Source organism: Orcinus orca, chromosome X (genome assembly GCF_937001465.1).
Source record: "Orcinus orca chromosome X, mOrcOrc1.1, whole genome shotgun sequence".
In the NCBI taxonomy this organism is placed as follows: Eukaryota; Metazoa; Chordata; class Mammalia; order Artiodactyla; family Delphinidae; genus Orcinus; species Orcinus orca.
The window spans coordinates 24,465,519-24,477,260 of record NC_064580.1 but is presented as its reverse complement, the minus strand read 5'-3'; the positions used below and the strand labels follow the sequence as shown (position 1 = coordinate 24,477,260).

General features: G+C 37.1%; 1 pseudogene; it reads left to right on the top strand.

The window, feature by feature from the left end:
- The first annotated feature begins 562 nt into the window (after nucleotides 1-562).
- LOC101275378 (archaemetzincin-2-like) lies at nucleotides 563-1,597 on the top strand (annotated as a pseudogene).
- Nucleotides 1,598-11,742: the final 10,145 nt, after the last annotated feature.

The following is an 11,742-nucleotide window of genomic DNA, read 5'->3' as shown; positions in this document are numbered from 1 at the left end:
AGAGCTTGCTATAGCAGGGGAGTCAGCCACTGTCACTAGAGTTTTGGCAAAGATTCAAAAGCAGGCAGATGAGTGGGAACACTTTATAGTAGAAAAAGGGGAAGGCTTCAGGTATGCCCTCCCTGACTGGACAGAGATAATGGTCTGAATGCCTACAAGTCTGACAAATAGACAGAGACTGGCTTCCTGGGCTGGTTACTATAGATAATGAGTTGATTTCCTGGGCTGGTTGCTGCAGGTTGGGGGTCAGAGTTTTATTTTTATGTATGGCCTGGCCATTGTCTATTTGTATATTCAGTCTCGCCAAACTGAAGGGTTGAAAACATTGTTTAATGGGTACAGAGTTTCAGTTTTACAAGACAAGAAGAGTTCCAAAGATGGATGTTGGTGATCATTGTACAACTACATGAATATACTTAATACCACGGAACTATACGCTTAAAAATGGTTCAGATGGTAAATTTTCTGTTATGTGAATTTTACCACAATTTTTAAAAAATTGGAAAAAAAAAAGAGAAACCTCTGCATAGGAACACAGTATGAATGGAACATTCCTGTCATTATGCAAACAATGCATAACTCTGAACAGACATTACAAACAGCCTTCATCTCAAAGATTCCAGTGCTTATGTTGTAGTATAAGAACTGAGAAGGTGGGGAACAGCTATGAAGAAAGACTTTCAGCCAGAGAATGATCTCTTTGGACCCATTACCTTGCATTCACACTCAGATTGGATTGCCTCCCATTCTGAGCACCTCTCCTGAAGCCTTTGAACAGTTTATCAATAATCTCTATGAAGAAATGTAATATTTATATGCAGCCCATTGGAACTCTAGGGAACACCAGAATTATCAGAGAAGAACATGTTAAAGAGCTCAAGGGCTACCGTGAAATATTTTTCTGTGGCCTGCCAGTAAAACTTGTAGAAAAGTTTCCTGTTTCTGCAAACTTAGTGTTCCTTTAGATTCCATGACAACACACAAAACCTACAAATTCATATGGGGCATTTTTTTTTGGCCACACCACACGACATGCGGAACTTCCCTGACCAGTGATTGAACCCATGCCTCCTGCAGTGGAAGCACAGAGTCTTAACCACTGGACCACCAGGGAAGTCCACAGGGGCTTTCTTAAGTGCTTAAAAACAAAGAAATCTTCAAATGTCTTCTGTATCATGGGCATAACAATGATTTGTCTTTCCCCGAGAGACTCCTGAAATTTTGTCTTTGGACAAGGCTTTTTGGCAGATGGCACAGGAATAGTCAGCTTTGCCAGATATGACAGTGATATTTATCTTTCATACTGTGAATGCAAAGTTAAAAACTTGAAAAGAAATCTTCAAGTGACTCTTCAATTTTTAATAACTATTATATTCCTGAAATCTTGGGTATTTTGCTACTTCAATCCTGTAAGTGTTGAATCCATGAAATTGGACACAAATTTGGACTCTGACATTACCATTGGCTGGTGAGTCTAATGCAAGGCTCTAGCCACTTGGAAGAACCAGACCATGGACTTCTAGACATTTGCCCCATCTACTTAGGTAAGTTACAGTGTGCTATTCATGTCAATATTGTAGAACGATTTGGAGAATAGGTGAGCTAGATTGATGATGCATCTACCAATACGCCTGGAGTAACTGAAACATAAATTTGATAATACTTGTGGAAGCCCTTGAGAAATGCAGTGAATGTATAATGAAATGGTTTTCTGCTCTCCAAAATAAAAACTTTCAAATAGTGATAATTAAAACGAAATGCTTACACATTAAAAAAAAAAAATCTGGAAACTGCTGAAAAATAATTTATATATAAAATTTAATCTGATTGCATCCTTTTATTTAATGGTCTCTGTTTGCTTTCTATCATACCATCACTAGAAAAGCTGTCTGATGTGCACGGTTTATTTTATTTTATATTTTATTTTTAAATTTAATTGAATTTAATTTTTTATTTTAATTTTTTATTTTTGGCCAAGGCACACAGCTTGTGGTATCTTAGTTTCCCAGGGAAACCTGGGATCAAACCCGTGCCCGCTGCAGTGGAAGCGCAGAGTCCTAACCACTGGATCTCCAGGGAATTCCCAATGTGCACAGTTTAAACAGTGCTACTATGCAAGTCTTCAGACAAGGAATGTCTAACTTGAAGTCTACACACTAGGATTATAAATAACTGTATGATTTTACTTGTTGATTAGTGCTGGGTTAGAATATGAGGATTTTTTTCTATAAAAAATAAATATCAAGGACAAGTATACCCATACACTTCAGGGTGTGAGGCATTAGCAAAGAGATAGAAATTTGGACACTTTATATCCACCTCCTGAAAGAATGGACCCAGCTAAAAGAAGAGATACTCTCGTGGAAAAAGGAGAATCATTGGTAATTTGAGACTAGGATCTTTGAGAGATGGCCTAGGTGCAGATGAACTGGATCTCTAGGGAAGAACAGACTGGGTGAGCACCCACATGCTTGAAAGCATAATGTATTGCAGTGGGGCTTTGGACATGTTGAGGGTGATGAAAAAGATGCAGTTGGTCCTGCGTATCTGCGTATTCAACCAAAGTCAAAAATATTGAGGGAAAAAATTCCAGAAATTTCCAAAAAGCAAAACTTGAATTTGCTGTGTGCTGGCAACTATTTACATAGTATTTACAACGATTTACATAACATTTACATTGTGTTTGGTATTATATGTAATCTAGAGATTATTTAAAGTATATGGGAAGATGTGTATAAGTTATATGCCAATACTATGCCATATTATATAAGGTACTTGAGCATTCGAAGATTTTGGTATCCTCGGGAGGGTCCTGGAGTCAATCCCCTGTGGATACTGAGGGGCGACAGATATTTGAGACCATAAGAAAGACATAAGTTGAGACGTTCAAAAGCGACCTGAGATGTATACAAAGATACAAAGAAGTAGATTGTACCAATATCTGCAGATGCAGATCAGTTGAACCAGAAAACTAACATGATACTCAAATACAACAGCCAGTCCAGGACACCTTCAATTACAATGGATGGACATAGTTGATATTTTCAATTCCCACCCTGAGTTCAGAGAGAAAATCTTTTGAAAACTGAGAAAATGAGATTTTATTCCAATTCAAGACAGTACCCCTGCAGTTGTGTCAGAAAAAGGAACTGCAGTTTTGGAGTTACCCCATCACTACCATCCTCCCCATAGGATGTCTCAAATAGACATGCACAGAATTAGGTTTAATTATATACTTCTCCATAACTGTGTCAATGGTGGCAGTCAAACAAGTTTGGATTTTTAAGACTCACAAGACCCCAAAAGACAAGATTTACAAGTCTACCATTTATTGCAGGGAAAGGAAACAATAAGTCAAATTTTTAGTTAGGATATGCATCACAGCCACAGGCTACCTCACAGCAAGAGTTTTGAAAGGTTGGAAGCAGGCTCCAATTGTCCTGCTTTTTTTTTGGACCAGGAATCATCAACATTTGCATACAACCAGTGATCTCAGGATGGAGTCTTGGCCAGAGCTTCTTACAGCTCTCTGGTCATATTAATCCTAGCTGACCAACCCCAGTGGCAGAGCCCTTGTGCAAACCATCAATACTGCTGCTGTTATCAGGTGTAAACCATCTATCAGGGGCAAACCATCAATCTCACTTTATAAACAGTGCTGGCAAGCTGGCACAAAACATGCTGAAACTTGCCTTGGACCCATGTTACAAAACAGTACTATTAATCATTATATTTCTTTGATCCTGGGTCAGTACCATGCAGATGCATCCCATACTTGAGCAAAACATCTCAGGCCAATTCCAGGCCTGTTGGAATTAACCCTCAGAGCACAATAACCAAGAACAGTCTTTTTGTTTCTAATTGATCATTTCAATTACCCCGTTTGTCCATTAATACCAAGCTTCAGTCCTCTATCTTGGTTGTCTTTCAGGGCAGCCTCCTGTGCCTCCATTATCTCATTTTATAATTGTGATTTATTGTAAGAAATATAGTTGGTCTTTGACCCCACTCCTGGCACAGACCCCTTAAATCCCTTGGAATTCCCTGGGATAATATTGATTTAAATTTCTTTTGTTATGTTAATAAGGTGACTTTTGAAAAGCCTTGAGGTAACTTAAGGATGGGGGCTGGTTGCTAGGGGAACCAACATGGTGGGGAGGGGCGAGGGAGGGAAGATTAGAGGGTTGGAACTTTCAGTCCCTCTCTTCAACCTCCAGAATGGGAGAGGGGCTAGACATTGAATCAATTGCCAAAGTCCAATGATTATTTTTTCTTTATTCTTTTTTTTATTGAAGTATAGTTAATTTACAATGTTGTGTTGGTTTCAAGTGTACAGCAAAGTGATTCAGTTACACATATATGTATATATTCTTTTTCAGATTCTTTTCCATTATAGGTTATTACAAGATAGTGAGCATAGTTCCATGTGCTATACAGTAGGTCCTTGTTGTTTACCTATTTAAATATAGTAGTGTGTCCCTGTTAATCCCAATCTCCTAATTTATCTCTCCCGCCACCCCTCCTATCCCCTTTGGTAACCATAAGTTTGTTTTCTATGCCTGTGAGTCTATTTCTGTTTTGTAAATAAGTTCATTTGTATCATTTTAAAAGATTCCACATATAAGTGATATCATATGATATTTGTCTATCTCAATCTGACTTACTTCACTTAGTATGATAACCTCTAGGTCCATCCATGTTGCTGCAAATGGCATTATTTCATTCCTTTTTATGGCTGAGGGATATTCCATTGTATATATATATACCATCTCTTCTTTATTCATCTGTTCATGGACATTTAGGTTGCTTCCATGTCTTGGCTATTGTAAATAGTGCTGCTATGAACATTGGGGTGCATGTATCATTTCGAATTAGAGTTTTCTCTGGGTATATGCTCAGGAGTGGGATTGCTGAATCATGGTAGCTCTGGTTTTAGTTTTTTAAGGAACCTCTATACCATTCTCCATAGTGGCTGTACCAATTTATATTCCCGCCAACAGTGTAGGAGGGTTCCTTTTTCTCCACACCCTGTCCAGCATTTATTATTTGTAGACTTTTTAATGATGGCCATTCTGACTGGTGTGAGGTGATACCTCATTGTAGTTTTGTCTTGCATTTCTCTAATATTAGTGATAATTGCCAACGTCCAATGATTTAATCAATCATGCCTATGTAGTGAAGCCTCCATAAAACCCCCAAACGATGGGGTTTAGGGAGCTTATGGGTTGGTGAACACATGAAAATTCAGGGAGAGAGGTAGGCCTGGCAAGAGCATGGAAGAGCTATGCCCCCTCCCCATGCCTTACCCTATGTATCTCTTCCATCTGGTCATTCCTGAGTTATATCCTTTTATAATAAACCAGTGATCTAGTAAGTAAAATGTTTCTCTTGAGTTTTGTGAGCTGCTCTCACAATTAGTCGAACCTGAGGAGGGAGTCTTGGGAACCTCTATCTATAGCCAGTTGGTCCCAAGAACAGGTAACAACCTCAGTTTGTGAGTGGCACGTGAAGTCAGGAAGGGTGGAGTCTTGTAGGGCTGAACCCTTAACCTGTGAAATCTCATGCTATCTCTGGGTAGGTAGTGTCGGAATTGAAGTTGAAGTGTAGGACACCCACCTGGTATCTGGAGAATTACCTGGTGCTGTGTGAGAAAACTCCCCTCCACACATTGGAAATTGAGTCTCAGAACCATTTTAATAATATTATCATAGTATTTTTTCGTTTGCTTATTTTTCAAAGTACCTTTTGCTAATCCTTCTTCAGTACTCCACGAGCTCAGTAAAATGTTTTTCAATATTATTTTCTATATAGGCAAAAGTGTTAGATAACTTCCTAGTCTCTCTCTCTTGAATTATTATTATTATTATTTATTGTGCTTTCTGTTTACTGGTTTCTTTCTTACTTAGTTTACTTACATACTTTCCTGAAAAATAGAACATGAGAGGGCTTCCCTGGTGGCACAGTGGTTGAGAGTCCGCCTGCCGATGCAGGGGACACGGGTTCGTGCCCTGGTCCGGGAAGATCCCACATGCCGAAGAGCGGCTGGGCCCGTGAGCCATGGCTGCTGAGCCTGCGTGTCTGGAGCCTGTGCTCCGTAATGGGAGAGCTCGCAACAGTGAGAGGCCCATGTACCGCAAAAAAAAAAAAAAAAAAAAAAAAATAACAGCATGAGAGAAAAGTGGTATGAGTTATTGTATGTCAAAAATATCTTTGTTTTCTTTATCCTTGATTGACAGGTTGGGCTGAATATAGTTTGCAACAACTGTCCCTCAAACTTTTTGTTTCATTTTCTTCTAGTTTCTTTGTTGCTATTGAGAAGTTCATTGCCATCCTATAGGAAAAGGTCCCTTTTTTTCACTCGAAAGCATTATGAGTATTTTCTATAAGCCATATTCATTTCTCTTATCCAATTGTTTTGGTTATTACCTCCAAAGCAATATTAATTAGTAGTACAGACCATGAAAACCTTTTTTCTTCAACATAACTCTTAGTGGAATGCTTTCAGGTGTCCCCATTAATCACATTAATCATAAAATCAACTTTGTCCTCACACAAATGCTTTCCTATTTCACTATTGATGCCATGTAATTGGTGATCCTCTTTAATATGGTTAATTTCTACATTCATGCCCTGCCTCCTATCTGCTCTCATTTCTCTGCAAGATGCTGTCTGATTTACTTAGTTCAGCATTTGGGTCTTTAACCTTTTCCTCTACAAACCAGTAGTGTTTTTAAACATTTGAGTTTCTCATATTAATTTTTTTTAAAAAAGCTCCTTGTTCTCAAGATGTTCTTCATGTCTCTCTTTATTGAACATGTTAAACACACTTGCAGTATCTGCTTCAAAAAATCCATCTATTTTCAGTCAACTACATTCTAGTCTCTATTCACACTCCTGCCAATACTCTTGTCAAGAACATCAACAGCTATCTTGTTGATAAAGCCAACTTTTCAAACTTTATTTTATTTGATAAAACATAAGTATTCCAAAATGTTGATCATTTTCTTTTCCTTTTAAAAAACTCTTCCTTCAGTTTTTTATCACAACATATTATTCTGTTTTCTTTCTATAAATTCTCGTTGCTCCCTTTTGGGGTTTTTTTGTGGATGAATTTTATTCTGCCCATCCCTCGAATGTCGGAGTTCTTTGGGTTTCAGTTCTAGGCTATCTCCTTTGCTTAAGTGGACAACCCTCTCTTTGGCAGTTCCACTACTCCCAGGACTTTATAGGCCATCTGTCATATAGCTAACATATAAACTAACATTTCCAAATTTTTACCTCCAGCCTTTGCCTTCATCTTCAGGGGCAAGAAGCTAATAGCCTTATAGATATTTCCACTTGTATTTCTTATAGAAGCCTCAAACTGATTGTATCCAGCTACTATCAGAACTGTTCCTTACAAGTCTCTCTATCTTATTGAATGATAAATTCAGTTACCCTAATAATAAAATTATGCATTTTTCTTAACTGTTTTCTCTACCTTATGCCCAGTTTCCAATAAATCACCTAGTCTGTTGATTATACATTTTAAATATCTTTATAAATCTTTCTTTTCTCAATATTTACTGCCCAGAAGAAACCAACATCCTTCTCATGAGCTGACTACTCATGACCAGATTCAAACTGAGATTTAAATCTCTTCTTGAAAATTTTCTTCGTGTCTGGCTTAGGTTGCTCTCCTGTTTTCTTAAGCACCACAGACATCTGTGTATAATTACAGTGTATTGCACTGAATGGCAAATATTGACTTATTCATACTTTCCACTAGGTTATAAACTTTGTGAATGACTGAATCTTTCTTGCTAGTCGTTGAAAAACTAGCAACTAGCAAAAATGGCAATATAGTGCACTCAATAAAAATAGCTCAAATTAATTAAAGAAAACATCTTAAGTGATTTATTAGGTGGTGTCATTGCCAATGATTATCATAGTCCAAAAGAGACAGAACATATTATATTTCCTTTAAAAAATTCTCCTGGGGGGAAAAACTTCAAAAAATGAAGAGGAGAAATTCTTAATATTATTGGGAAATCTAGTAGCCAATATGTCTTTAAATTTTATTTTTGTTTAGTCATAAGTCCATACAAAATTTTCATTATTTATTTTCTAATTAAGGCAAATTTAATATCAATGTAGTCTTTTTGACCAGACCTATTACTTAGATTTAAATGAGAGCATACTCACGGTCAATTTTGGCAAATTGAGATGCTGAGTTTCATTACGTATGCAATTGAATGTGAAGAAATCCAATTCATTCCAGGTGCCATCTTTAGGAATAGACAGTGATTGCCTTTACTGAAGATTGTGTGCTCCTTATATTTATTTATTTATTCATATTTCAGAGTATGCGTATATTGTGGTTGATTACATTAACTTCCTGATCCCTCACCTCTGCCTATATCCATGCACTTTTCTGTGTTTTTTGTAGCCTCCTGGCTCTTAGCTTGCTTTGGCCTAAGGGATATTAGCATATGTGATGTTAAGCAGAGACTTGAAATGAGCTTGCACATTAGGTTATGCACTCTCTTGTGCCTCTGTTATTACCATGAAAACATTCCTGACCTAGTCTACTGGAGGATGAGAGACATTTGGGCACAGCCAAGTCACCCAATACACCCCAGCCAAAGTCAGCCTAGATCAGTTGACCACCAGATCACCTCAGAACATGTGAGTGAGGCCCGTCAAGATGGGCAGAGCTGCTTAGCTGACTTCCAGTGGAGTGTGTGCACAATGAGTGTTTACTGCTGTATGCCACTGAGGTTTTGTAGTTGTTTGTTGTGCAGAAAAAGATAACTGGTACATTGCAATCATTTCTATATTCAAAGTTCATTCAGAGTAGTTTCTGAAGAAACATTAAAAAGTTACTCTTATGTAAGTGGCAAACTTGAAATCAGTTTCTTTAAATAATTGAACAAAGTGATAAAAAATATTCTGACCCTGTCAATAAACCATAAACAATAGAAATTGAAGGAGTATTTAATAGTACAAAATCTCTCTTTGAATGTATTGAACATCCCTTTTTCATTACTTTGGCTCTAAAGCAGGAGCCAGGTGGCAGAAACAATGTTACCTGTAAAATATTTCCTCTTCCTGGATCCAGGTGACTTCATTTACCTTCCTCTTTTGCATTTTGGCTAGACTTGTATACTTGAGTTTTTACCTATAACGATATGAGAGAAGTGATGTGTTATTTATGGTTCAAGGCAATTAAGGATGGGTATGGGTTCTCCATGTTCACTCTCTCTCCCTCATGTACAGCTGAAAGTGAATAAATTTTAGTAGTGGGTTTTTTCAAAAAGAAATCCAGATCCACAATGCACTTTTGAGGGAAAGTCACCAGGCAGAACCAATGGATCTGAATTGGACTATGACATGAGCAAGAAGTAGACTTTGGTCTATTTGTGTATTGTGGCCATTAACATTAATTATCCTAAATAATACAAGGTTACATTCTCAAAATCCTTTAAATACTATGCAGGTGAATGTTCTAGGTATAAAATTGTACTCATTATCTACTGCTGCATAATATATTTACCCCAAAACTTAGTAACTTGAAACAACAGTATGGATTATTTCATAGTTTCTGTGGGTCAGGAATTCAGGAGTGGCCTCAGTAGGTGGTTTTGTCTTAAGATCTCTCATGAGGTTGCATTCATCAGGTTGGTTGGGGCTGCAGTCATTCGAAGCTGGAAGATATGCTTCCAAGCTCACTCGTGTGGTTGTTGGCCAACTCCACTTCCTTGCCGTGTGTGTGTCACTCCATGAGCTTCTATGGAGAGCCTTCACGACAAGGCAGCTAGCTACTCCCATAACAAATGATTCAAGAGAGAAAATGCCACAGTCTTTTATAATTGAATCTCAGAAGTGCTGTACCATTACTTCTTCTGTATTCTACTGGTCATACAAGGCAACTCTGATACAGTGTGGGCATGAATACTGGGAGAAGGGGATCCCTGGAGAATATCTGAGCATCCCTGTAGCTACCACAAACACAATAGAGAATGGGGAGGCTTGAGATGAACTGGTGAGTGAATGCCCTACTCAAGTAATTCTTTTTATACTTTTTAGAATACTGTATGGGTCAAAAAAAGCAAATCTGTGGGTCTCATTACAACTGGAAGGAAATACTCTTTTAAAAACACTGTATGTATCCAGGGAAAAGGTGGGTAACAGGATGTTTCAGTGAAAGAGAAAATGATATACTATTGTAATATGTGTTATTTTCAAGTTGTATCAAGAGAGAAAAGAGAAAATGTCCTTTCTGTGTATCTTTGACTTGAAATGGTAAGATCTTCTTTTATTTCAGTTAGTGTTGAGGGGCAGGTGGTATAATTGTTTCAAGCTGAGTACTTAGTAGCTATCATTATAGGCACATTAAGATAATGTAAAAATGTAATTTGCATAAAATGTCATTATAATAATCTTTAAGTCATTTTGCCCACTGTAAAGAGGATCCGAAAGAAAGCCACATGGGTAAAATTTTAATTTTTACTGCTTGTTTAAAAAAAAACATAAAAATTGTAGTCATACCTTGATTCTCATGAATGTACACTAGGTCTCCCATTTTTAGCCATATATTCAATATTTGCCAAAAAAAAAAAAGTAGGAGTTGGAAGAACATAACTATAAAAATAATTCCCAGTACGTGGCTCACCAATTGAGAAAAAAAGAGGTGGGTGGAATATTAAGGAATATAAAAGGAAAACAGTATATATTATAATTTCTGGAACTTGGAGAAAATAGAGGTGCATTTCTAACATAGATTAAGTTAATGGCATCTCTAATTGATAGAGACAGAAGGAAGAATTCAGAATCTGAGGAGAGAAAGGCAAGAAAATTGGAAAATAGATTTTGTTCTATTTTAAATGTCACAATTTTTTTTCAGCTTACATATAGATCCCACATCCTTATTATTATGGATGTGTGGTGTGTATGATCTTTAATCACACAGTTAACAGTAAAACATATATATGCTTATCTTTCTATTGTGACAGAGTTCATTTTCATGTTTTCTAGAGCAATTACCAAAACTCTGTATTAGAAAAACTCTCATGGCAGATGAAGAAAATGAATTATAGCTCATATTGATATTCCCCAAAGGGAGTTCTATTAAAATGGAAATGACCATTGAAGATGTCCAGATTAGGTAAAAATACTGGATGATAAAAAAGGCAGCATCATGGTTTTTATTTGGTATAATGAATAACTACTTCAAATTTCTGTAATGGTATCTTGGCTGTCAATAATGGCAGAAGAGCTATTCAATAAAACAGAAATTTTAAGATATCTAACATATACCTGTTTAGGTGGAAATCAGAACAGATGGTTTTAGAAATCAGTATATAGTGTTGATTTTATGCTCTATAAGCATATAATATTGACTCCACTTTCAACTTTTCATAACAGTTTGTGGGTCATCGTTAGGGTATGGGGGCAGAATACTGATCTCGGACTTGACCTAGACCTGGAGCTCCTATTTTTGGCTGTGCAATATCTGGTGATCTGAGGCTCAAATCAACAATTGTGAAATGAAGGTAATGAGGCTTGCCTCAAAGGACAGTTGTGAGAGTTAAATGAGCAACACATTTGCAAATAATTTGGAACTTGAAAAGTACTATGCAAATGTTGGTTATTAACACATATCTCCAACCTATACTGGAAAACAGTTTTTCTCCTTTTCTGCTTTATTTTCCTTCCTTTCTACCATTTTGTGCCTCTGTCACTGCTGCTGTCATAGGACTA